We start from the raw sequence: 24935 nt of genomic DNA, 5'->3' as shown, positions 1-24935 counted from the left end.
ACTGTAGTCTATATCATTCCAGTGATTCCTAGAAAGAAAGAAATTTCATTTATATAGCATCTTTCACAACCTCTGATCAACCCAAAGCACTTTATAGTCAACGACGTTTCTCTTTGAACCACTGTTGTGATGTAGGAAAACATGACAATCAATATGCTCACAGCAAGCTCCCGGGAATGGTAATGATCAGGTAATCCAGCGGGTAGGGGCTGAGAAAAGCAGTAAAACCGCCCTGTCCTTAGCAGCCTGAAGCTTAGGAGGTTTTGAAGCTCTGGCCTCACCTCCATTGGTTGGCCAGTCTTCCATCCAAATCTGATGGGAACGGCAGCTGCAGGTGGGAAGGAGCAGAATGCCGGTTGGTAGCAGGTCCCTGGTACTCAGGTAGAGCGAGTTCATTAGGGTCTTGTGTTTGGGGAGGGGAGGGTGTGAAGATGCTGGGGCAGGGGACTCTCAGATTTAGTTCTTTCCCCTGATCCCTCATGGAAGTTAAATCCCTTAAGCTTTTGCGGTTTCTTCTTGTCTTGGCTCTCCTTTCACTAGGATGGACCGCAGGCCTCTGTTTAAAATAGCAGGTGGGCTTGAATGACATCTGTGGAACCCAGTTTGCATATTTACAGAAGAAATTTGCAGATTGTATGTCCCAGCTACTCAGGAGAGCAGGTTAAAGTAGGAAACTATGGGAAGACAGCGCAACCTCAACAAGTAAGTCCGACTGGTAATGTTAGTTGTCCACACAATTATTGCTGCAGGAGTTCCTCAAGTTAGTGTCCTCAGCCCAACCTACTTTATCAATGACCTTCCCTCCATCATAAGGGGATGTTCGCTGACGATTGCACAATGTTCAATACCATCCGTGACTCCTCAGATATTGAAACAGTCCATGTCCAAATGCAAGACCTGGGCAACATTCAGCTTGGGCTGATAAGTGACAAGTATCATTCAAGCCACACAAGTGCCAGGCAGTGACCAGCTCCAAAAAGAAAGAATCTAACCATCTCCCCATGACATTCAATGGCTTTATCATCACTGAATCCCCCACTGTCAACATCCTGGGGGTTGCCATTGATCAGAAACTGAACTGGACTAGCCATATAAATACCGTGGTTACAAGAGCAGGTCAGAGGCTAGGAATTGTGCGACGAGTAACTCATGTCCTGACTCACCAAAGCCTGTCCACCATCTACAAGGCACAAGTCAGGAGTGTTATGGAATAGTCCCCGTTTGCCTGGATGAGTGCAGCTCCAACAACACTCAAGAAACTCAACACCATCCAGGACAAAGGAGCCCGCTTGATTGGTACCACATCCACAAACATTCACTCTTTCCACCACTGATGCACAGTGGCAGCAGCAACATGTACGGCAGCAGCTCAACAAGGTTCCTTCGACAGCACCTTCCAAATTCTTTACCACCTAGAAGGACACATGGGAACACTACTGCCTGGGAGTTCCCCTCCAAGCCACACACCATCCTGACTTGGAAATATATCGCCGTTCCTTTACTGTCATTGGGTCAAAATCCTGGAACTCCCTCCCTAACAGAACTGTGGGTGTACCTACACCACATGGACTGCAGCAGTTCAAGGCAGCTCACCAGCACCTTCTCAAGGGCAGTTAGGGATGGGCAACAAAGCTGGCCTAGCCAGCAACACCCACGTCCTGTGAAAAAATATCACTTCTAATTTGCTTTTCACATGTTGGATGAGGGATAAATTGACCAGAACACCAGGAGAATCACTACACTTTGAATCATACCATGGATCTTTCACATCCTAAAAAGGTAGAGAGGACTTCAATTTAACATCTTGCAAGAGACAGTACCTCCAACAGGGAATCAAACTCACTAGCTTGTTATGGAGCTTTCTGGAATGAGACTTGAACTCATGACCTGCTGACTCAGAAGACTATCATTGAACCATTGTTTGTTCTGAATCAGAATGCCTTGGAAGGAGAGCAGTGCAGAGTCACCAGAATGCTACCAGATATTTCCTAAGGATACAGAGCCAAGACAAATATATTGAGTTAAGATGCAGATCAGCCATGATCTCAGTGAATGACAGAACAGGCTAAAGGGGCTGACCGACCTCCTCCTGTTCCTAGGTCCTTATGATACAGTCATTGATCTCCTTGTTTGTGACAGTGTGCTGTGAGAAAATTGCTGCATTTCCTACACTACAACATTGAAAAGTACTTTCACTGTAAAGTGTTTTGGGATGTCCTGAGGTTGTGAAAGGAGTGACATGAATGCAAGTTCCTTCTTTGCTAGAGGGTAGCTAATGGCCATACACATGTACCACTGCAAGGAAGAAACGAAATGATCCCCACTTTCCACCAAATTAAAACTCAACTTTTTAACAGTTAATTAGTTACGAAGGAAATAGTTTGTTCATCTGTACACCAGCGCCCTCTGTTGCATGATGCAAATTGAGCAGCAAAAGGAATCAACTGTGTTTGTTGTATAAATTATAGAAAGTAATGACTATGGGATATTTAATTTCACGGCAGTTATCCAAGTTCAGGCCACTTAGTGGTGGCTCAGTTTATGCTGATGTCATGCACAGCACCTCCTCTATACTAGTTATTTCAATGATTGCCCAGTCTGATTAGCAAATGTTCATACAATTCACCATGGTGGGCAGAATTTGAGGCGGGGGTTGGCGTTGGGGGTGTGGTGGGGGGTGATCGTAGGGGGTGGTGGTGGTGGGGGGGGGGGGGTGTGGGTGGGGGGTGGGGGAGAGAAAGTGGAGACTGAAGAATCTCTATGAGGTTCTCCTGCATCTACACCTGGCTTATGCCTTTCTACTCACCTTCCTCCCAAGTTCCTTCCTGACAAGCTGAAGAACTGCAGAAATTCACCCCACCTTGTACATAGCAAACCTGCCAATCTGCTGAACTGCCAATCTGTTGTGAGGATCTGTACTTGTATCTAAAAGAAATACTTGCATTTATATAGTATCCTTCATGACCTCAGGACATTGCAAAGTGTTTTACAGCCAATGAAGTACTTTTGAAGTGTAGCCACTGTTGTAATGTAAAAAACCTGGTAGCCAATTTGCACATAGCAAGCTCTCACAAACTGTAATGAGATAATAGCCAGATCATCAGTTTTAGTGGTGTTGGTTGAAGGATATACATTAGCCCGGACACTAGGGATGACTCTCCTCTTCTTCAAAATAGTGCTGTGGGATATTTTATGTGCCCCTGAGAGGGCAGGCAGGACCCAGTTAACATTTCATCCAAAAGATGGCACCTCTGACAGTGCAGAACTCCTTCAGTACTACACTGAGAGCGTTAACCTGGATTTTGTTCTCAGGTCTCTGGAGTAGGATAGCAATGAAACAGTGCGATATCTCCTTGTGAACGTCAATTTTTTTAACATCAAATTCCCTTTGTCCATCACCTGTTTACAGTCATTTTAGTGTCAACTTGTTTCCAAGTGTATAACATCCTCTGTCATTCTCTGGTTAACCACTAGAGGGTGGCAATGACTGAAAATATCCCAAAGAAGAGTAACTAGGGATAAGACACTCACTGGTCACGTGTGTTCACCCGGAAGCACAGTGCTGTTACGTGTTCTTCTACACTTTTGTTCTTGGCCTCTAGCCCAATGCAATGTTCTGCATTTATCGTCAAGGAGCTCTTCTTTCTGACTTCAGTGCTCGTATTGCGTGGAATTTACAGCATGGAAACAGGCCATTGAGCCCAACTGGTCCATGCCAGTGTTAATACTCCTCCCAACCCTTTTCATCTCATCCTATCAACATAACCTTCTGTTCTTTTCTCTCTCTTTCATCTGTTTATCCAGCTTCACGTTAAAAGCACCTACACTGTTCGCCTCCAGCTACTCCCTGTGGCAGCGACATTCCATATTCGCACCATTCTCCGGGTGAAGGAGTTTCTCCTGAGTTTCCCATTGGATCTATTAGTCTATTTTTCCAAAAAAACCATACTTTATATGCAACATTGGCAAAAGCATATTACATAACAGTTCAAACTTGATACAATAAACTACAATACAGTTCAATTTTTTCAGTGCAGCATACAACGCTCTGAGCTGTCGCACCACACTTCCAATTACCGGTTCTATTTACAATGTACATTTACATTTCATGTCAACCGCGGGGACTGGGGTGCTTTATTGACCCCTTTTATCACATTTTGGTTTAAAGTTGTAAGTTTCCTTTAAACTTTGTTCTTGGTTTTACAGCTGACCTGAATTAGGGCCTGTGCCTGATTTATCCTAATTTTGTTAATTTAGTTTAATTGTTTTAACTCAACAAGAGTTACATTTCATGTCAAACATTCCCTTGTGCAGTGGCCTGGGGGTTTTAGATGGGTTACAGTCTCTCAGTGCAGCAGTGGCCTTTCTCCATTGACCCTCTGCGGCAGCTGCTGCCCCAAGCTTTAATACCCCCCACCCCCTTAGCACATACACTTGGACCATAAGACAGAGGAGCAGAAATTAGGCCATTCAGCCCATCGAGTCTGCTCCGCCATTCAATCATGGCTGATAGGTTTCTCAACCCCATTCTCCCACCTCCTCCCCATAACCTTTGATCCCCTCACCGATCAAGAACCAGTCAAGGACCTCAGAAAGTGCCCGTCGGTGACGTTCAGTCGTCAGTGGCTCTTTGCACCGGAAGAGCAACAGGTTTCGGACAGACCAAAGCACGTCTTTGACTGGGTTGTGGTTTTCCAGCAGCCGATTGATGGTCACCTTGGCGCGTGTTCCTGGGAACAGTCCCGTGGAGTCAAGGATGCCCAGCAAGCTCAGAACGGACCTCGACGAAAGCCACTGCATCTATCTCAGGATCTTCTCCGCAAAGGTGTAATTCCAGGAGGAGGTGGGTGAGGGTGTCTCCTCCCCCCAAAGAGAGCTTCGTCAGTGACTATCCTAAACTTTACGCATCCCCTCACCCCTCCCCCCCACCCCCCACCTCCCTCCGCCCCCAGAGGTGGAAACATCTCGTGTCGCCCTTTCGCGATCTTGGGCCAGAATCTTACGCCCCGTGGGTGGTCGTGTGCCCGGCCTACATGGATGTGAAACAGTGAGAGAGACGTCGTCGGGCGCTTGCCCGATGTTTCGCTCGGTGGGGGTGGACACCAGTTGGGAAGGGCGCGCCCGCCGATGATTAAGCGGGCGATTCAGCCTGTTAACGATGCGATGAACAGCGATCTCACGTGTCCCGGCCGCGTTTGCAGTTCTCCCAGGCGGCATTCGCATTTTTATTTGCTCCGACCTCGATCCAGGGAAATCTCCGTGGGGTTGGGAGGGTTGGGGGGGTGGGGGGTGGGGATATAAAATAAAAAGAGATACCTGGAGCCTGGTTTTATTTTATGAGGTTTGCTATCGGGTGCTCGGTCGTGCTGCGTGGACATACATTTTGCAGCATTTTTTTGTCGTTTCCTTTAGTCTGTGGGGGTCTGCGGCTCCCCTGGGGGGAGGGGCTGCTGTCTGCCTTCAGGGAGCTCACTAGAAGTGCTCACCACCCCTCCCCCACCCTCGAGTTAGGTCGGCCCCCGCCTTCTCCCCGTACCCACCCCCCCCACCCCGGCAGCACTGGGCATTAAGCGCGTGTTTCACGCTGGCTGGCCGCTAATTGGCCGGCCAATGTTGGAATCGCGTTCAGGGCCATTAGCGGCCGGAGGCCCATTTCCCGTCCGTTCCTGGACCCGCCGATCGCGTGCGCCCGACGGATGAAAAATTCAGGCCTTGAAGGCCTCCGCCAGGTCACTCCTCCTCCTCCAGGTCACTCCTCCTCTGCCAGGTCACTCCTCCTCCTCCAGGTCACTCCTCCTCCGCCAGGTCACTCCTCCGCCAGGTCACTCCTCCTCCGCCAGGTTACTCCTCCTCCGCCAGGTCACTCCTCCGCTAGGTCACTCCTCCTCCGCCAAGTCACTCCTCCTCCGCCTGGTCACTCCTCCTCCTCCAGGTCACTCCTCCACCAGGTCACTCCTCCTCCGCCAGGTCACTCCTCCGCCAAGTCACTCCTCCGCCAGGTCACTCCTCTGCCAGGTCACTCCTCCTCCAGGTCACTCCTCCTCCACCAGGTCACTCCTCCGCCAGGTCACTCCTCCGCCAGGTCACTCCTCCTCCACCAGGTCACTCCTCCTCAGCCAGGTTACTCCTCCGCCAGGTCACTCCTCCTCCGCCAGGTCACTCCTCCTCCGCCAGGTCACTCCTCCTCCACCAGGTCACTCCACCGCCTTCTGGAGGAAAAAAAACCCAAAAGTTCAATTTTTCCTGATACGTCCAAACTCCGAGTCCTGACAATGAAAAGTTGGGTTATTCGACTGGTGGTCAAGAATCATCCAGCTGGTCAACAAAGATGGGCGCAGTGACGGACATGTCGGACATTCAATGAAACAACTCTTGGGGGGGGGGAGGCGGTGGGGGGGGGATGTTGGGGGTGGCAGGGTGGATGGAGGAAGGAGATCACATGATGAAAACTCCAGCAATACACCCAGCCAGGGTTGGCAACCTTAATTGATGGCTACCATTGTCCAGCCAGTCTCGGTCTCCTTCAGTGTATCAAGCTCATCGCTGAGGCAAACTGAGCGCTAAAAACATGGCTCCTAAGATGAATGTTCATTTTCCCACTTGGGTCTTTGTCTCATGACATTGAGCTGTTTAATATTTAGGGGTTTTATTTGTATCACCAACAACAGCTTGCATTCATATAGCACCTCTAACACGGTTAAACACTTCACATGAGCAAAATCAATCAAAATTTAGCACCAAGAACCATTAGGACAGGTGCACGGCCAAAACCCTGATCAAGCCGGTAAGGTTTAAAGGGTGTCTTAAAGGAGGAGAGAGAGATGAAGAAGCAGACAGCTTTAAGGAGTGAATTCCAGACCTTAGTGACTCATCAGCTGAAGGCAAGGCCACCAACAGTGGAACTGTTAAAATCAGGATGCACAAGAGGCCAGAATTTGAGAGTACAGTGATTTCAAAGGCACTTAGGGCTGGGAAGTTTACAGAGAGACAAAGCCACACGACACAGAAATCCCTCAGAACAATGTTGTTCCAAATCCATCTGCCTGCCCACATCACCCAATGTTGCTCCTTGCCTAGCTTTGGACTTTGCCACAGAAGGTGTTTTTTTTTTAATTTAATCATTAATGGGACATAAGTGTCCTTGACTAGGCCAACATTTGTTGTCTATCTCTAACTGCCCTTGAGAAGGTGGTGGTGAGCTGCCTTCTTGAGCCTTTGCAGTGCATGTGGTGTAGGTATACCCACAGTGATGTTAGGGAGAGAGCTCCAGGATTTTGACCCAGTAACAGTGAAGGGACAGTGATGCACTTCCAAGTCAGAAGGATGTGTGATTGGAGAGTAACATGCATTGGGTGGTGCTGTTCCCTTGCATCTGCTGCCCTTGTTCTTCTAGGCGGTAGAGTTCGTGTTTGGGAAGTGCTGTTGAAGAAGGCTTGGCATTCCAAGTTGCTGCACTGCATCTTGTAGATGCTACACTACACACTGCTGTCACTGTGCATCAGTGATGGAGGGAGTGCATGTTAGGGTGGTGGATGGGGTGACAATCAAATGGGCTGCCTTGTCCCGGATGGTGTCGAGCTTCTGGAGTGTTGGAGCTGCATTCATCCAGGCAAGTGGAGAGTATTCCATCACACTCCTTGACTTGTGCCTGGTAGATGGTGAACAGGCTATGGCCAGTCAGTAGCTGAGCTACTCACCACAGAATCTCTCTCTTCTTCTCTTAGGCAGTCCCTCGGGGTCAAGGATGACTTCCTTCCACACTAAAAATCAGTTCTCGGGTGGCTGAAGATTTCAATGCATGAACTACAGTCTCTGTCGCAGGTGGGGCAGACGGTGGTAGGGGAAACGGGTGGGTTGGGTGCCTGGGTTGCCACATGTTCCTTTCACTGTTGACACTTGTCTTCAGCTAGCCCTTGGCGATGAGACTCGAGGTGTTCAACTCCTTCCCGGATACTTTCCCTCTACTTCGGGTGGTCTTGGGCCAGGGTTTCCCAGGTGTTGGTGGGGATGTTGCACTTTTTCAAGGAGGCTTTGAGGGTGTCCTTGAAGTGTTTCATCTGTCCTCCTGGGGCTCGCTTGCCATGTAGAAGCTCTGAGCAGAGTGCTCGTGTCAGGCAAGCGGCCAATGTGGTCGCCCAGCAGAGCTGATCGAGTGTGGTCAACACCTCGATGCTGGGGATGTTGCCTGATTGAGAACACTGATGCTGGTGTGTCTATCCTGCCAATGGATTTGCAGGATCTTGCAGATGCAGCGCTGGTGGTACTTCTTCAGAGCTTTGAGGTGCCTGCTGTACTCAGTCCATGTCTCTGAGCCATATAGGAGGGCGGGTATCACTACTGCTCTGTAGACCATGAGCTTGGTGCTGGGTTTGAGGTCCTGGTCTTCAAACGCTCTCTTCCTCAGGCGGCTGAAGGCTGCACTGACACACTGAAGGCGGTGTCGAACCTCGTCATTGGTATCTGCCCTTGTTGACAGGCGGCTCCCAAGATATAGACAGTGGTCCACATTGTCCAAGGCCTTATCGTGGATTTTGATAACCAGGGGGTAGTGCGGTGTGGAGGGGGCAGGTTGGTAGAGGATCTTTGTCTTACGGATGTTTAGCGTCTGGCCCATACTCTCGTACGAGTGAAACTGTTGATGATGGCTTGGAGCTTGGCCTCTGAGTGTGCACAGACGCAAGCATCATCTGCATTCTGGAATTCAATGACAGAGGATGGGACAACAGGCAGTGGAGGTTGAACAGGTTCCCGTTTGTCCTGTAGTTTAGCACAACTCCAGTGGGGAGCTTGCTGAGGGTGAGATGGAGCATTGCAGCAAGGAAGATCGAGAAGAGCATCAGTACGATGACACAGTCTTGCTTGACCCTGATCCGAACATGGATCGGGCCTGTGGTGGATTCATTGGTCAGGATCACAGCTTGCATGTCATCGTGGAGCAGGCGGAGGATGATGACAGACGTTTGGCATCAGCCGAGACGGGGGAGGATGCTCCACAATCCTTCACAGTTGACAGTGTCGAAGGCTTTTGCGAGGTCAAAGAAGGCCATGTACAAGGGCTGGTGTTGTTCCCTGTATTTCTCTTGTAGTTGCTGCACGGTGAAGATCATGTCCATTGTGCCCCTTAGTGGGCGGAATCTGCATTGCAACTCTGGGAGGAGCTCTTCAGCCACAGGGAGAAGGCAATTGAGGAGGATTCCTGCAATGACCTTCCCTGTGGCCGACAGCAGGGAGATCCCTGTATAGTGACCGCAGTCGGACTTGTCACCTTTCTTGAAGATGTCCAGCTTGAATATCCAGCCTCTGATCTGCTTATGTAGCCAGAATATTTATGCGGCTCAATCATTTTGAGTTTCTGGTTCATGGTGACCACCACCCCCATCCTCCCCCACCCCCAGTCAAAATGTTGATGAGGGGGGATATGGTGAGGCAGATGCCATAGGATTTTGTTCTGGCTCTCAATGGAATTGGTCATTACCTGACACTTGTGTGGTGCAAGTGTTTCTCGCCGCTCATCAGCCGAAGCCTGAATGTTGTCCAGGTCTTGCTGCATGCAGAAACGGATTCACTACTTGTGGACGAGCCTGTGCACTAGCTGTGCTATTCCAGGAAATCAACTGTGGCTGATCACTTACCTTACATCACTGTCATTAATTACTGTGTGCTCACAACATCAATCATTGTACTTCAAGGCTTCCAGCCACCGATGCTTGGCAGACCCATCCTTGAACAGAAAACAGGATGAAACCACAGTACAGCTGCAAAGAATATAAGCCCTAACAGATGCTTCTGAGAGATTTCAAGGCTATAATCCCATCTCAGGTTCAGATGGTGGTTATAAAATTACATGAGAATTACAGAAAGAGGCAGTTTGGACTCAGTTTGTCGGGTTAGTGTTTACTCTCCACACGAGCAGCATCCTAAATCCCAATTACCTACTCTGTTCCAATGTTCCTTTACTCCCCTTTACTTCAACTTCCTAACTAATCTATCCTTAAATGTTGACATGTTCGCTGCCTCAATCATCAACTTTAGTAATATATTCAACAGAGTCACAATCGTCTGTTTCAAAAAAAAGTTTCTCTGGCTCTCCAGTTGGCTTGAGGGTGTAAGATTCATTCATGAGATTTGAGCATTAGAGTCTGGGCTAACACTCCAAGTGCAGTACTAAGGGATTGCTGCACTGTCAGAGGTGCCGTCTTTCAGATGAGATGTTAAACTGAGGCCACGTCTGCCCTCTCAGGTGGATATGAAAGATCCCATGACATTATTTCCAAGTGGAGCCAGGGGAGTTCTCCCTGGGTCCTGGCTAATAGTTATCCCTCAGTGAATAAAACACAAACAGACTATATGGACATTATCACATTCCTGTGCACATTGACTGCTGCATTTCCTACATTACAACAGTGAACACACTTTAAAAGGACTTAATTGGCTGTAAGGAAATTTGGGACTTCATGAAAGGCATTATACGAGTTTGTTTCTTTCTCTTACTTTTATTCTATTTCTCCTCTATGTAGACCACGTTTAAAGAACGATATACTTGCATTGGAGGCGGTCCCGTGAAGATTCACTAAATTGGTCCCTGGGATGAGGGACTATGATGAAAGGCTGAGTAAATTGGGTTTATACTCTCTGGAATTTGAAAAAATGAGAGGTGATCTCATTTGAAACCTACAAAGTTCTGAAAGGGCTTCATAGAGTAGACACACTGTTTCCGTTGGCTGGGGAATCTAAAACATGGAGGGGTACAGTCTCAGGGTGAGAAGTCAATCATTTAGGACTGAGATGAGGAGAAATTACCTCCCCCAAAGGGTTGTGAATCTTTGGAATTCTCTACCCCAGAAGGTTGTGGATGCTCCATCGTTGAATACATTTAAGGGCACGATAGACAGGTTTTTGGTCTCTCAGGGAATTAAGGGAAAAGGGGAGAGGGCGGGAAAATGGAGTTGAAGCCCAAGATCAGCCAGGATCACATTGAATGGAGGAGCAGGCTCGATGGGCTGTATGGTCTACTCCTGCTCTTATTTCTTGTGTTCTTTCTTCAGTTCTGATGACAGGTCATCGACGCGAAATGTTAACTCTCCACAGATGCTGCCTGACCTGCTGAGATTTTCCAGCTTTTTTTTTTGTTCTTATTTCAGATTTCCAGCACCCATGGTATTTTGCTTCAGCATCCTGGTTAACCTGTGCTGCATTCTCTCTATTGCCTCAATGTCCTTCCAATAGCATGGAGTCCAAAACTGCCACAAGGTCCTCTGCAACCTGACTCTTGTATTCTATGCCCCTTGCCATAAACCTTAGCACCCCATTAGTTTCCTTCATGTCCTTATTCCCTAGATGGTTGGCTTTAATGTTTTCTGAACCTGAAGCCCGAAATGCTGCTGGTCTACCCCATCTGGAGTAACCGTGCTCAGTTCTATGCACTGCACGTCAGGGAGGATGTGTTGGCATTTGCTGGGGTACAGCGCAGATTCATCAGAATGATACCAGGGCCAACAGGGTTATGTGATGCGGACAGGTTGCGTAGACTCTGCATGTATTCCCTCAAGTATGGGAAATTAAGTGGGTGATCCATCTGGGGTGTTCAAGATGACTGTAGGATTTGATTGGGTAGATGCAGAGGAAGTATTTGCTGTGTTGGGGGAGCCCCAAAAAAGGGGTCATAACTTTAAAATTAGAGCAAGGCCATTCGGGGGTGATTTCAGGAAGCACTTCTTCACTCAAAGGGTGGTGGAAATCTTTATTTGAGTAGAAGTACATAGAAGTTACAAAACTGTAATAGAGCATGTGGCCTACCTGTCCCGTTAAGATTTACTCCCAGAATCACAGATTGTTATGGCACAGGAGGAGGCCATTCAGCCCATCATGTCTGCACCAGCTCTCCGAATGAGCATGACTTAATGCCATTTTTCTGCCTTTTTCCCTGTACCCTTGCACATTGTTTCTATTCAAATAATCATCCAATGCTCTCTTGAATGTCTCGATTGCACCTGCCTCCACCACACTTCCAGGCGGTGCATTCCAGACCCCAACCACTCGCTGTGTAAGAAGTTTTTTTCACATCGCATTTGCTTCTTTTGCAATCACTTTAAATCTGCGCCCTCTTGTTCTTGATCCTTTTACGAGTGGAAACAGTTTCTCCCTACCTACTCTGTCCAGCCCCCTCATGGTTTTGAACATCTCTATCAAATCTCCTCTTAGCCTTCTCCTGTCCAAGGAAAACAGTCCTAACCTCTTCAACCTATCTTCATAACTGAAGTTTCTCATCCCTGGAACCTTTCTTGTAAACCTCTTCTGCACTCTCTCCAGTGGTGTTCACATCCTTCCTATAATGTGGCGCCCAGAACTGTGTACAATACTCCAGCTGAGGTCTAACTAGTGTGTTACATAAGCTTAGTATAATCTCCCTGCTCTTGTACTCTATGCCCCTATTAATAAGCCCAAGATACTGTAGGCTTTATTAACTGCTTTCTCCACCTGTTCTGTCACCTTCAATGATCTATGCACCTATACACCTGCACTCCCTTAAGAGTTGTACCCCCATTTTATATTGTGTGTCCATGTTCTTCCTTGAAAAGTACATCACCTCACAGTTCTTTGCATTGAACTTCATCTGCCACCTATCTGCCCACTCCACCAACTTGTCTATGTCCTTTAGAAGTTCTATACTGTCCTCCTCAGTTTATAATGCTTCCAAGTTTCAAATTATCTGCAAACTTTGGAATTGTCTCCTGCACACCAAGATCTAGATCATTAATATATGTATATATATCTCAAGAAAAGTAAGGGTCCCAATACGTTGGTATTCCCCAGGGGAACTCTACTACAAAATTATTTCCAGCCTGAAAAATATCCATTAACCATTACTCTGTGCTTCCTATTACTCGGCCAATTTTGTATCCATGTTGCTACTGTCCCTTTTATTCCATGGGAACAAACAGTTTTAATCACATTTAACCACCCTTTGCCCATATTCCTTTATCCCTTTTTTACTTCGTTCACCTATGGAATCTAATCTTGAATGTTGACATGGTTTCTGCTTCAACGGGTAACCCTGGAAGAGAATCCTCTATTCTCACAGTTCTAGGTGTATGAAGGAGTTCCTCTTGCATTCTGCTCTCAATCTCTTGCATTCACTCTTTATTGCTTAATTTACAGTGCTTCCGACAGAAGGATGTGGAAAATATGCGCTGATGTCAGTCAAGGCATCTCAGTTGGCCCAGCCTCAAAATTAAGCCTCCAAATCAATACACGTTTGCAAGAATTGGCTTATCCATTAAAGTTTACTGAAGCGGAGACGGCTGGCCCCTTTACACATCACTATGTAAGAGCACTGAGATTATATAGCCATGGAAAGAAGCATTCTTAAGAAACATATGGAGCTCATGTTTGCAGCGCCCTATTGTACATGGACCGATGGTAGTTATAACTCATTTCCCAGCAGCCACAAAACCCTGCCTAATTTGGCACTCGATTTAGAGTTTCTCTGCACAAAGCCAAAGAATAATTGATGAAGGAAGTGGAAGAATGTTGCCCTGGTCTCCCTGAGGGTCAGAGCGCAGGTAAAGCAAGGTTGGGGGGAGTAGGGGGGTTCGGGGGGTGGGGGGGGGGGGTGGGGGGGGGGGGCAGTGGTGGGGAAGTGCAGAGAGAGCTTTCCTTTGCAACTAACCATCCTATACTACACATGATTGTAACAATTTTTAAATGTTCATATTTCCTTGCTTTGTGGGATACAGAAGTTCAAGCTGCTGAGGGATAATTTCAACAGAATTAGCTACATTATTTAGAGTGAAACAAACTTGAGTCCCAATTGAAGTTGAGATCATCGTCTTAAAGATCAGAACAGAAGTACTTTTCTTAATTTGTTCCTTGACAAGATGTGGTTAGGTATTTTTGTTGATTGTGCTTTCATTTCAGGTTTCATAATTTATCTCATGAGGTAAAAGGGATTCAGTGACCATAAAGGTCATAATTGTTAAAGACAGGGATGTCAGGCCTTGGGGCCTAGACTAATAATCTAGAGAATATGAGTTCAAATACCATTGCAGCAGCTTAAGAATTCAAATTCAATCTAAGTAAACATTGGAAATATCAGGCTGCTATCAATAAAAATATTGTTAAAGCCCAGCTGGTTTACTAACGCCCGTCAGAAGGAATCTTGTTGTCCGTAGCCACTCTGATCCATATGTGACTCCTGTCCCACACTGGTGTGGTTGCTTTTTAGCTGCCCTCCGAAATGGCTCATAGACTCATAGACTTCTACAGCACAGAAGGAGGCCATTTGGCCCTTCATGTCCGTACCAGTCAACAAAGACCTGACTACACTAATCCCATTTTCCAACGCTTGGCCCATAGCCCTGGAGGCTATGGCAATGCAAGTAAATATCTAAATGCTATTTAAATGTTGTGAGAGTTTCTGATTCAACCACCCTTTCAGGCAGTGAGTTCCAGACTCCCACCACCCTCTGGGTGAAACAATTTCTCCTCAACTTCCCTCTTAGCCTTCTACCTCTGACGTTAAATCTATGACCCCTGGCTATTGACCCCTCCACTAATAGAAAATGTGCCTTCCTATCCATCCTATCCATGCCCCTCATAGTCTTATACACCTCTATCAGGTCCCCTCTCAACCTTCGCTGCTCCAAGGTAAACAACCCCAGCCTATCCAGTCTTTCCTCATAGCTCAGACCCTCCAGCTCAAGCAGCATCCTGGTAAATCTCCTCTGCCTGGTGAGCCATTCCATTGTATCAAACTGCTACAAAGAATTGCAGTCTCAGGGTAACTAGAGGAAGGGCACTAAGTGCTGGCTTTGCTAGTGAAGACCACACCCTGAGAATGAATAACAAAAAAAAAATGGGCTTTTCCTATCCTAAAAATTCTCAAGGGTGAAATTAGTTGATGCCAATAGCGTGAAACAGGTTGATAGCGAATTGGAAGGTGATTTTGCATGGTCGATTTAAGCAAATTTCCAGGTGCCCTTTTTGTGAAAAACGCTTCCTGATTTCACCAAGGTAACTTGCCACCCAAGTGACAATGGTGGAAGGTGTTCCTCCCATGGGGCTGTGAGATCACTGTTATGGCGGAAATGATTTGGTTGATACAAGGAGGAGTAGGGTTGGAAGAAAAAGGCCTCTGCTTCTGGAGGAAAATGCAGGTGGAGTAGGAGGCACAGGAAATGAGAAATTAACTTAGAAAGCATGTCTCATGATGTTCAACGTGAGATGAAATCTTAATTTTGAATCCAAAACATAATGCATATTCATTGGTAATATCCCGAGTGCAATAGACATTCTAGTCCTGTATGAGAGTGTCTCTTTATATTCCCCAGCAATTAATTTTCTCCCATGAGATCAGCCTGAACCAATAGGGATTGATTAGGCTATACAACAGATGTGGTATCTAAGGAGACAACAACACGAACAGCAACAATCACATACACCAGTAACCATCACTAACATCATATTCACTCATGTAGCTATTAATAACACAGTCACCACTGGCCTAATCATGGCCCACATAACCATCATCCACATAGCCATTAATGGTATAATTATTACTAGCATAAGCAAAACTAGCATAATCATCAATCACACAGCCATTGCTATTACATTTAACACATGCATAAATGATACTAGTAGAACAATCATCCACATAACTACTAGCAGTACAGTTCCAACATTACCAATGCTCATGCAGCCTTTACTGGTATGATTCTCACGAACAGAAGGATTGGAAAATAATCCTTTAAAGGGCAGTCTTGTCATTCTGAGGGATTTTTCACAGGGGCTTCATTCTTGGAACTGCTGGTTTTTAAAATCAGGATTGAGGCATGAAAACTGGAGGCCATTCACTGCATTAAGGTTCTTTAAATTTCATTCTCAGGATGTAGGTACGTTTGGCAAGGCCAGCGTTAACTGCCCACCCCGAGTTGCCCTAAGAAAGTGGTGGTTGGTATTGTTAAACCATCAACCAGTGGGATAAAGGAGGTAAGGAAGACATGCACCTATATAGTGCCTCTCATGGCCTCAGGACATCCCAGCACACTTTACAACCAATAAAGTATTTTTTAAGCGTAGCCACTGTTGCAGTGTAGGAAGTTGAGTGCTAAATATTGACCAGGACAACCCAGCTCTTCATCAAACAGTGCCAATGGATCTTTTACATCCACCTGAGGCAGAGAAGGCTTGGTTTAACATCTAATCCAAAAGACAGCACCTCCAACTGTGCAGCATCCCTGCAGTACTGAAGTGTCGACCTTAATTCTCATGCTCAACTCCTGGAGTGGGACTTGGATGCACAACCTTCTGCCTCATGAGCAAAATTACTACCCGTGGCTGATACTGAAAAAGAGGGACAGAGAAAACCACAGATACATTCCCAGAAAACTGATCTCAAACAGACTCCCTTCTCTAAATGCTCTGCCACTTCCCAGCCAATGTCCTGGCCCCGTTACTAGATTATCTCCAAATTCATACTAATGATCTCCTGTGGAAGATTTAATCAAAAGCCTTCAGAAAATGTATGTTTATGACATCTGTTGGTTGCCCTCTATCTCCCTACATTAAAGGTGCTATGTAAATGCAAGTATTTTTAATAAATGGGTAGCTCTTGCAGAAAGTATGTACAAACACGATAGCCACAAATCCTCCTTCTGAGTGTTGTAGCACTGTTATTCTATATTAGCATTCCAAAGCTTAACAGGTTGGTTTGACAGTTCTCTCTACTCGTTAATTTACTTAGAATTACATAAAATGTACAGCACAGAAATGGGCCATTCAGTCCAACTAGTCCATGCTGGTGTTTATGTTCCAGTTTGCTTGATCTAACACTATTAATATAGCCTTCTATTCCTTTCTCCATTATATATTTGTCTAGCTTCTTCATAAGTACACCCACATAATTCACCTGAACCTTGCATGGGAGAGCATGGGTAAACAATGGCATTATCATCGCTGAAACCTCCACTATCAACATCCTGGGCATTACCATAGACCAGAAACTGAACTGGACCAGCCATATACTTTTGCTACAACAGCAGGTCAGAAGCTGGGAATTCTGCAACAAGTAACTCACCTCCTGACTCCCCAAAGCCTGTCCACCATCTACAAGGCACAAGTCAGGAGTGTGATGGAATTCTCCCCACTTGCCTGGATGAGTGCAGCTCCCACAAGACTCGACACCGTCCAGGACAGGGCAGCCCACTTGATCGGCATTGTATCCACGATCTTAAACTTTCACTCCCTCCACCACCGATGCACAGTAGCAGCAGAGTGCACCATCTACAAGATGCAATGCAGCCACTCACCAAGGCTCCTTTGACAGCACCTTCAAAACCCCAGGCCGCTACCATCTAGAAGGACAAGGGCAGCAGACGCACGGGAACAGCGCCGCCTGGAAGTTCCCCTCCAAGCCACTCACCACCCTGACTTGGAAATATATCGCCGTTCCTTCACTGTCGCTGGGTCAAAATCCTGGAACTCCTTCCCTAACAGCACTGTGGGTGTACCCACACTACACTGACTGCAGCGGTTCAAGGCGGCAGCTCCCCACCACCTTCTCAAAGGCAATATATACTGGCCTTGCCAGGGACAGTCACATCCCAAGAACGAATAAGAAAAGGACAGGAGGCCATTCAGCCCATCATGCATGTGCGGACTCTTTGGTCTAGCCGTACTATTAATCCCGCTTGTCTGCTTTCCCCCCATAGCTCAATATTTTTTCTCTTCAAATACTTATCCAATTCTCTTCAATCAAACCCCTTCATAATTTTAAAGACCTCTAGTAGGTTCCCCGCCACCCCCGCCCCGCGTTTACTCCCTGGGCAGAAGAACCCCAGGTCTTGTTCTGTAGTGTAACGCCTCAGTTTAGACGACAGAGGAATGTCTCGCCAGTGCTTTAGGCTTTAGCTCGGTAAATAGCACCGCGAATTTATTCCTAACCTGTTCTTGCATCAAAATCTGGAGTAGAACACGTGTCTCTCTCTAGGACGGCGCGGATACCCGCAGATAGGCTGACAGCTCCCAGAAACTGAAAGGAAATCGATCGGGAGACAGACGGGCGAAGTGGGGAAGATAGAGACAGAAATCGAGAGGGGGGAACAACACAAGGAGGCGATTATGAGCGAAGGAGGGGGAGTCAGGGGCTGTGAAGCTTTTTTATCCCTCCGGGGGCTGCTGCTGGTGGGGAGGTTGGTGTGAGGCGGAGATCAGTGAAGGCGGAGCGGGGAGGGGTGACAGAAAATCTGCGGTGAGAAAGTCTGATCACACACATACACACACAAACCCCCAGGACAAGACGCGAGCTGAGGGAACCACACACACCCCTTTTCCCAGCTGGAGGAAATCCCCCAAGTGATAGGAAACACCCGTGAAATTAAAAAGGGTAGAGGGGTGGGGGGGAAGGAAATCGACAGACATGAAACTGATCGGTGGAGACGTGCGGGAGACCCGAGCGGAGCAGCTCCTGGCTCACAAGACAGAGAGGAAATGCAGCGCTCACCTACTCTCTCCCTCCCTCCTTCCTCTCCAGTCCCCCAAGCTCCAGTAAAGCGACCGGAGGAGTTCTGTGATTGTGAACAAAATTGTTTTGATTTGATTTTAATATTAATAGCATGATCACCCTGGAACTGCCGATCCTGGAATTTGCAGAGAGAGACAAGGCTCGCTGGAGTTGGGGGTGAGTGTATTTGTATCTGTTTTTAATCGTTGTCTTGCAACACTGTTTCATTTCCTTTTGTTCTTGGTTAATTGGTATCGAGATTTTGTTTTGAGGTGAAATCACTGGGTTACAATGTATCGAGCTAGCGGATGTAGCGAAATCGAGTCCAGCTGTCGACTTGTGTGTGGTGAAGTGGGGAGTTAATTAAAAGGGTTTGGCAAATGACTGCTAGAAAACAAGCAAAAAAAGGATATAAAATCAGCGGATGATGCTGGAGATTAATAACGGCATTACAGATAAATGCTTAAAGAGACGAGTTGCTCTTAAGTGAAGAGACTGTGTCTCTCCCTTATGTAAACTCTCTCTGGGCCTTCTAAAGGCCTGGGGTTGAATCTGAAGTTATTTAGCTTTACATTTAATCTTATCGCTTCCTGGTTATTTTTTTCTCCAGCTCTCTTCCCCCACCCCCAAGCTGTGGAGAAAGGGGATTTGTTTCCTCTTTTAAGGAACGGATCACGAACTCGGCCAACATTTGTGGGTGTTTACAGTTGACTTTATTGGCCTTGGGCTAGGGATTGGCATGAACCAGGATTCCCGCTGCTGATCGCTTATGCTGCTGGGAAGTGGGTGTGTGTGGAGAGAACTGGGATGAGAGTAGATGTGGGTTTTTAGATCTAATGCCTCTTCCACACTCGGTCGAATAGGAGAAAAACAACTTGCATTTATATAGCACCTTTCACCACCGCCCGATGTTTCAAAGCATTTTACAGCCAGTTAAATAATTTGATATGTAGTCACTGTTGTAATGTAGGAATTCCAGCAGTTCATTTTGCACACAGCAAACTCCCACAGACAGCAACCTGATCATGGCCAGATAATCCGTTCTTGTGATATTGATGAGGGAGAAATATTGGTTAGGACACCACAAAATAGTGCCATGAGAGGGCAGGAAGACGGGGCCTCGGTTTAACATTTTTGTCTGAAAGGCGACATCCTTGACAGTGCAGAACTCCCTCAGTGCTGCATTGAACTATCAGCCTTGATTTTTGTGTTCAAAGTTCTGGAGTGGGACTTGAACCCAGAACTTCATGACTGAGGTGAGAGTGCTACCAATTGAGCTAAAGTGGACAGGCAAATAACCTGTTGGCACTCACCCTCACCTCTAGAATGTTTGGGGGAACACAACACAGCAGAGTTGTAGGGGAGCATGTAACAGAGGCTTGAGGAGGTCTGGGGCCATTTGAAGAGTTTTCTTTTTGAGTTGTACTTATTGTTAAAATACACTTCTGGAGCTATTATCGTGTTGGTGGTAACATTCAGCTCAGCTGGGCACATTGGTGTCCCAGTGCCCTGAAATGGAGTCAAGGCAGGGACCCACCAGGTACAACGAGGAGGAGGAGGAGCACACAAGGGAATGATAATGATAACAATGGCGTGGCTGGGAAGCAGTTACAAAGTAATCTTGTCAGAAAACAGTGAGAGCAAATCTGGGGGCTGGATTATCTTCACTATAATCACTCCCACACACTCATTATTTTTAACAGTAATAACATTGTGTTATTTATACAGCAGTGACAACGAAGTCGGAGCTGTCGTTAAGAGTGGGTGGGTTTGCAGGTGTCGTGGGTAACACTGCCAAGGGCGCTCACTGGATACAATAGGAGGTCCTCACTCAAAGGATTAGTTAACTGATTATGCCCCGTGAGTAGTTGTCAGTTTAACCCAGAGATAAAAACAAAAAACTGCGGATGCTGGAAATCCAAAACAAAAACAGAATGACCTGGAAAAACTCAGCAGGTCTGGCAGCATCGGCGGAGAAGAAAAGAGTTGACGTTTTGAGTCCTCATGACCCTCCAATAGAACTAGGTGAATCCAAGGAAGGGGTGAAATATAAGCTGATTTAAGGTGTGTGGGGGTGGTTGGGTGGGGGGAGAGAAGTGGAGGGGGGTGGTGTGGTTGTAGGGACAAGCAAACAATGATAGAAGCAGATCATCAAAAGATGTCACAGACAACAAAACAAAAGAACACATAGGTGTTGAATTTGGTGATATTATCTAAACGAATGTGCTAATTAAGAATGGATGGTTGGGGAATTAAGGTATAGCTCTAGTGGGGGTGGGGGGAGCATAAAAGATTTAAAAATATTTAAAAATAATGGAAATAGGTGGGAAAAGAAAAATCTATATAATTTATTGGAAAAAACAAAAGGAAGGGGGAAGAAACAGAAAGGGCGTGGGGATGGAGGAGGGAGTTCAAGACCTAAAGTTGTTGAATTCAATATTCAGTCCGGAAGGCTGTAAAGTGCCTAGTCGGAAGATGAGGTGCTGTTCCTCCAGTTTGCGTTGGGCTTCACTGGAACAATGCAGCAAGCCAAGGACAGACATGTGGGCAAGAGAGCAGGCTGGAGTGTTAAAATGGCACATTTGTTTAGATAATATCACCAACTTCAACACCTATGTGTTCTTTTGTTCTGTTGTCTGTGACATCTTTTGATGATCTGCTTCTATCACTGCTTGCTTGTCCCTACAACCACACCATCCCCCTCCATTTCTCTCCCCCCACCAAACCCGCACCCCCCCCACCCCCCAACACACACACCTTAAACCAGCTTATATTTCACCCCTTCCTTGGATTCACCTAGTTCTATTGAAGGGTCATGAGGACTCGAAACGTCAACTCTTTTCTTCTCCGCCGATGCTGCCAGACCTGCTGAGTTTTTCCAGGTAATTCTGTTTTTGTGTCAGTTTAACCCGTCTGTCTGTCATTCCTCTGTTGTTGTCTTAAAGGAAGAGTTAAATATAAATGGTTCAGGGCTTAAGTCAAAGCATTAGAGAAGTGCGCTTCAACAGTGTTAATTATCACAAACAAAGATTTGTCAATATTTATTTGTGAGCAAGTCAATTTTCTCCTTGTGAAAGCATGAGGCCAAGAATAAAGAAAAATAGGTAAATAGCAGGGAACTGTATAGGAACAGGATAACGCGATTCAATTATCCTTCTTGGCCATTCAATTAGATTATGGTTGATCTGTAACTCAACTCTACCTATCCACCTTTGCTCTATATTTCTTAATCTGTCACAAAAACAGAAATACCTGGAAAAGCTCAGCAGGTCTGGCAGCATCGGCGGAGAAGAACAAAGTTGACGTTTCGAGTCCTCATGACCCTTCGACAGAATGGGTCATGAGGACTCGAAACCTTAATTGTGTTCCTCTCCGCCGATGCTACCAGACCTGCCGAGTTTTTCCAGGTATTTCTGTTTTTGTTTTGGATTTCCAGCATCCGCAGTTTTTTGTTTTTATTTCTTAATCTGTCTTTCTGTCCTCGTTCCAAGGGTTGGCTGCACTATGAACAATCCTTCTCCACCGATTCCCAATTCTCTGCTGCCCTTACTGCCTGTCCCATAGAGAGGCCAGTCCACGTTCTGATATTATCCATCCACGCTGTCTTGGGTCTTCCTTGTGCCTGTTTTCCAGGCGGTTTGCCTTGCATCACCTCTTTTTTCCGAACACTCCCCTCCTGTTCACATCACATGTCCAAAATATGTGAGCTACCTTCATATCAGTGCCTCAAGCAAGTTCTTCTCAACACCAGCTTGCTCAAGCACCCACTCATTTGTCCGCTTGGCCGTTTGTCTACTTCGCCTTCCATGATACACATAATACCTGTCTGAGTCCTTTCTTAATACTCTTACCTAACACACGTCGAGCAATCTCAGTCTTGAAATTTTCAATTAACCCCCAGTCTCAACAGCCTTTTGGTGGTGAGAGTTTCAGTTTCCTTTACCCTTTGGGTGAACTATGCTTCCTGATTTCACTCCAGAATGGCTTATCTCTAATCTGAAGATAGTACCCCACTGTTCTGCGTTCCCCACCAGAGGAAATGGTTTCTCTGCATCTACCCTAGTGAATCCTGTTATCATTTTAAACAGCTCCCTTAGATCATCCCTCAACCTTCTAACCTTGATGGGATACAATCCAAGTTTATCTAATCTATTCTCATAATTTAAAGTCCCAGCATCATTCTGATTAATCTGTTTCTCACCAAGACCTCCCCACAGTACAGAACTGAGTGCAATATTACATTTATAAGAACATAAGAAACAGGAACAGGAGTAGACCATTCGGCCCTGCAAGCCTGCTCTGCCATTCAATAAGATTATGTCTGATCTTGTGTTTCGATTTCCACATTCCCATCTACACCCGCTAACCTTTGATTCCCTTGCCTAATGAGAACCTATTTACCTCTGCCTTAAAAATATTCAATGACCCCGCCTCCACTGCCTTCTGAGGCAGAGAGTTCCAAAGTCGCACAACCCTCTGAGAAAAAATTCTCCTTATCTCCGTCCTAAGAGGGTGACCCCTAATTTTAAACAGTGACCCCTCGTTCTGGACTCACCCATGAAAGGAAACGTCCTTTTGACATCCACCTTGTCAAGGCTGTTCAGGATCTTATATACTTCGATCAAATCACCCCTCACTCTTCCAAACTCCAGCGGTAACAAGCCCAGTCCGCCCAATCTTTCCTCATAAGACGACCCACTCTTTCCAGGTACCAATCTAGTAAACCTCCTCTGAATCACCTCCAATGCATTTACATCCTTCCTTAAATAAGGAAACCAAAACTGCACACAGTATTGGAGGTGCAGTCTCACTAATGCCCCGTATAACTGAAGAATAACATCCTTACTTTTATGTGCAATCCCTCATGTAACAAAGGATAGCATTTCATTGGCCACCTTAATTACTTGCTGTACCTGCATACTGACTTTTTTCTGACTCATATCCCTCTTTTCACAATCTCAGGAGGTCACAAAGCACTTAACAGCCAATGAAGTGACTTTGAATTGTCATCACTGTGTAATGCAGGAATTTGATTTATGCACAGCAAGATTTCACAAAAAAAAAAGCAATAAGGTATTATGTTTTTGTGATGCTGGTTAAGGAACAGTGTAGCAGTCCCTCAGTACCAGTGTGGATTTTGAATCCAAGGTCTCTGAAGTGGCATTTGAACCCACTGAGACATGACCCACATGGAATTATGGCCCTGATATTGCTGGAGAGGGGTACCTGGGGATGGCTGGAAAGCAGTACTGAGGGACTGCTGCACTGTCAGAGATACTGATTTCCTGATGGAACCTTAAATTGAGGTTTGAACTAGCCTCTCCAGTGGCTAGTAAAACATCCCACGACAATCTTTGAAAGAGAGCCGAGAAGTTCTGGCCAACATTTACCCCTTAACCAGCATCATTAAAACATGTTTTTTTTTTTGTGGAACCCTTCTGTGCATAAATCAATTACCACATTGCCTACATTGCACAGTGATAATTCAAAATTACTTCACTGGCTGTAAAGTGCTCTGTGCCATCCTGCGAGGTGAGCCCTGGTAGCCTTGTTTGCACACATTTAGGTTTTTAAAAGGTGATGCCCACCAAGTTGCTGGAAATGTGAGATGACAATGGTGTGCTGAGGGCAGTGGGACATCTGGTACCTTGGTAACGATGTGACCAACAGTCTATCTCCTTAATCAATGATATTCAAAGCTTGAGAAATAAACAAAGGAAGGACCGTGAAGAGGAATGAATTCCCGTCCAATCGGTCACGCAAAGAGAAATAAAGCGAGGGGAAGAAAGATTGGGTTAAGATTGAGAGAAAAAGATACAGAAAATTAAGAAAAAATTACTTTTAAAATCAGTAATTTTTAAAATCAGCTCAGTAAGTTCAAATCCTGAAGGAATGAGACGCTTGGAAGCTCTCTTTCTGGATAGGAGAGCTTGGCTGGCAGTAATTAACAATTAGTACATTATTAAAAGGGGACTTGTGTTTTTAATTACTAGACTTAAATTTCTGTGGTGCATTTGACTGGTAATTAATGTTCACATGTAGCAACTTCATGAAACTCACAGGGAGGTAAAGATGCTATTTTCGTGAAGCTTAATGGTGCAGCAGCTCAAATTGGCCAGCAATTTGTTGAGGTTTGCATTTCACAGGGTATCTCTTCCTTGCTACAAATTGCTGACTGATTTGTGCATTCATAATGGCAGGTGCTGTTCATAAACCATTATTTCTTCAATCAAAATCTGGGCCAGTGTTCTATTTTTGCGGGGAAGCCGAGATAAATCCCACCACTAATGTACCACTAAGAACCCCATTATCTATTGTATCAGAGTATGGTCTGTGTGCAAAACAACAGAAGAACACCTGCAAAATAGCAACCTGAGATTTGCAGTCCTGACTGCTGTGTAGAATGAGTGTACTGTACTGAGCTGGTGATTGAGAG

The 24935-nt window shown here is 46.0% G+C and overlaps 1 protein-coding gene and 1 long non-coding RNA gene across 4 annotated transcripts in view; one reads left to right on the top strand and one right to left on the bottom strand.

Moving 5' to 3' along the window:
- Positions 1 to 6181: 6181 nt before the first annotated feature.
- Positions 6182 to 23111, bottom strand: LOC121282289. Its single transcript, XR_005944037.1, has 3 exons — positions 23055 to 23111; positions 9633 to 9721; positions 6182 to 6206 (listed from the first exon to the last, which is right to left on the bottom strand). It is a non-coding gene; the product is annotated as an uncharacterized LOC121282289 (long non-coding RNA).
- elk4 (ETS transcription factor ELK4) overlaps positions 17867 to 24935 on the top strand; it is a 56471-nt gene continuing 49402 nt past the window's right edge. Inside the window, exons 1-2 of one of the 3 annotated variants that reach the window (XM_041195934.1) lie at positions 17867 to 17911; positions 18611 to 18676. The gene's annotated coding sequence lies outside the window, so the exon portion shown is untranslated. Of the gene's footprint in view, positions 17912 to 18039; positions 18677 to 24935 lie in introns of those variants that run through there. The other 2 variants (XM_041195933.1, XR_005944036.1) reach the window with 2 other exon arrangements.

This window comes from Carcharodon carcharias, chromosome 9, assembly GCF_017639515.1.
Source record: "Carcharodon carcharias isolate sCarCar2 chromosome 9, sCarCar2.pri, whole genome shotgun sequence".
NCBI lineage: Eukaryota > Metazoa > Chordata > Chondrichthyes > Lamniformes > Lamnidae > Carcharodon > Carcharodon carcharias.
The sequence above is the reverse complement of the archived record's forward strand: the minus strand, read 5'-3'. Positions and strand labels throughout refer to the sequence as shown.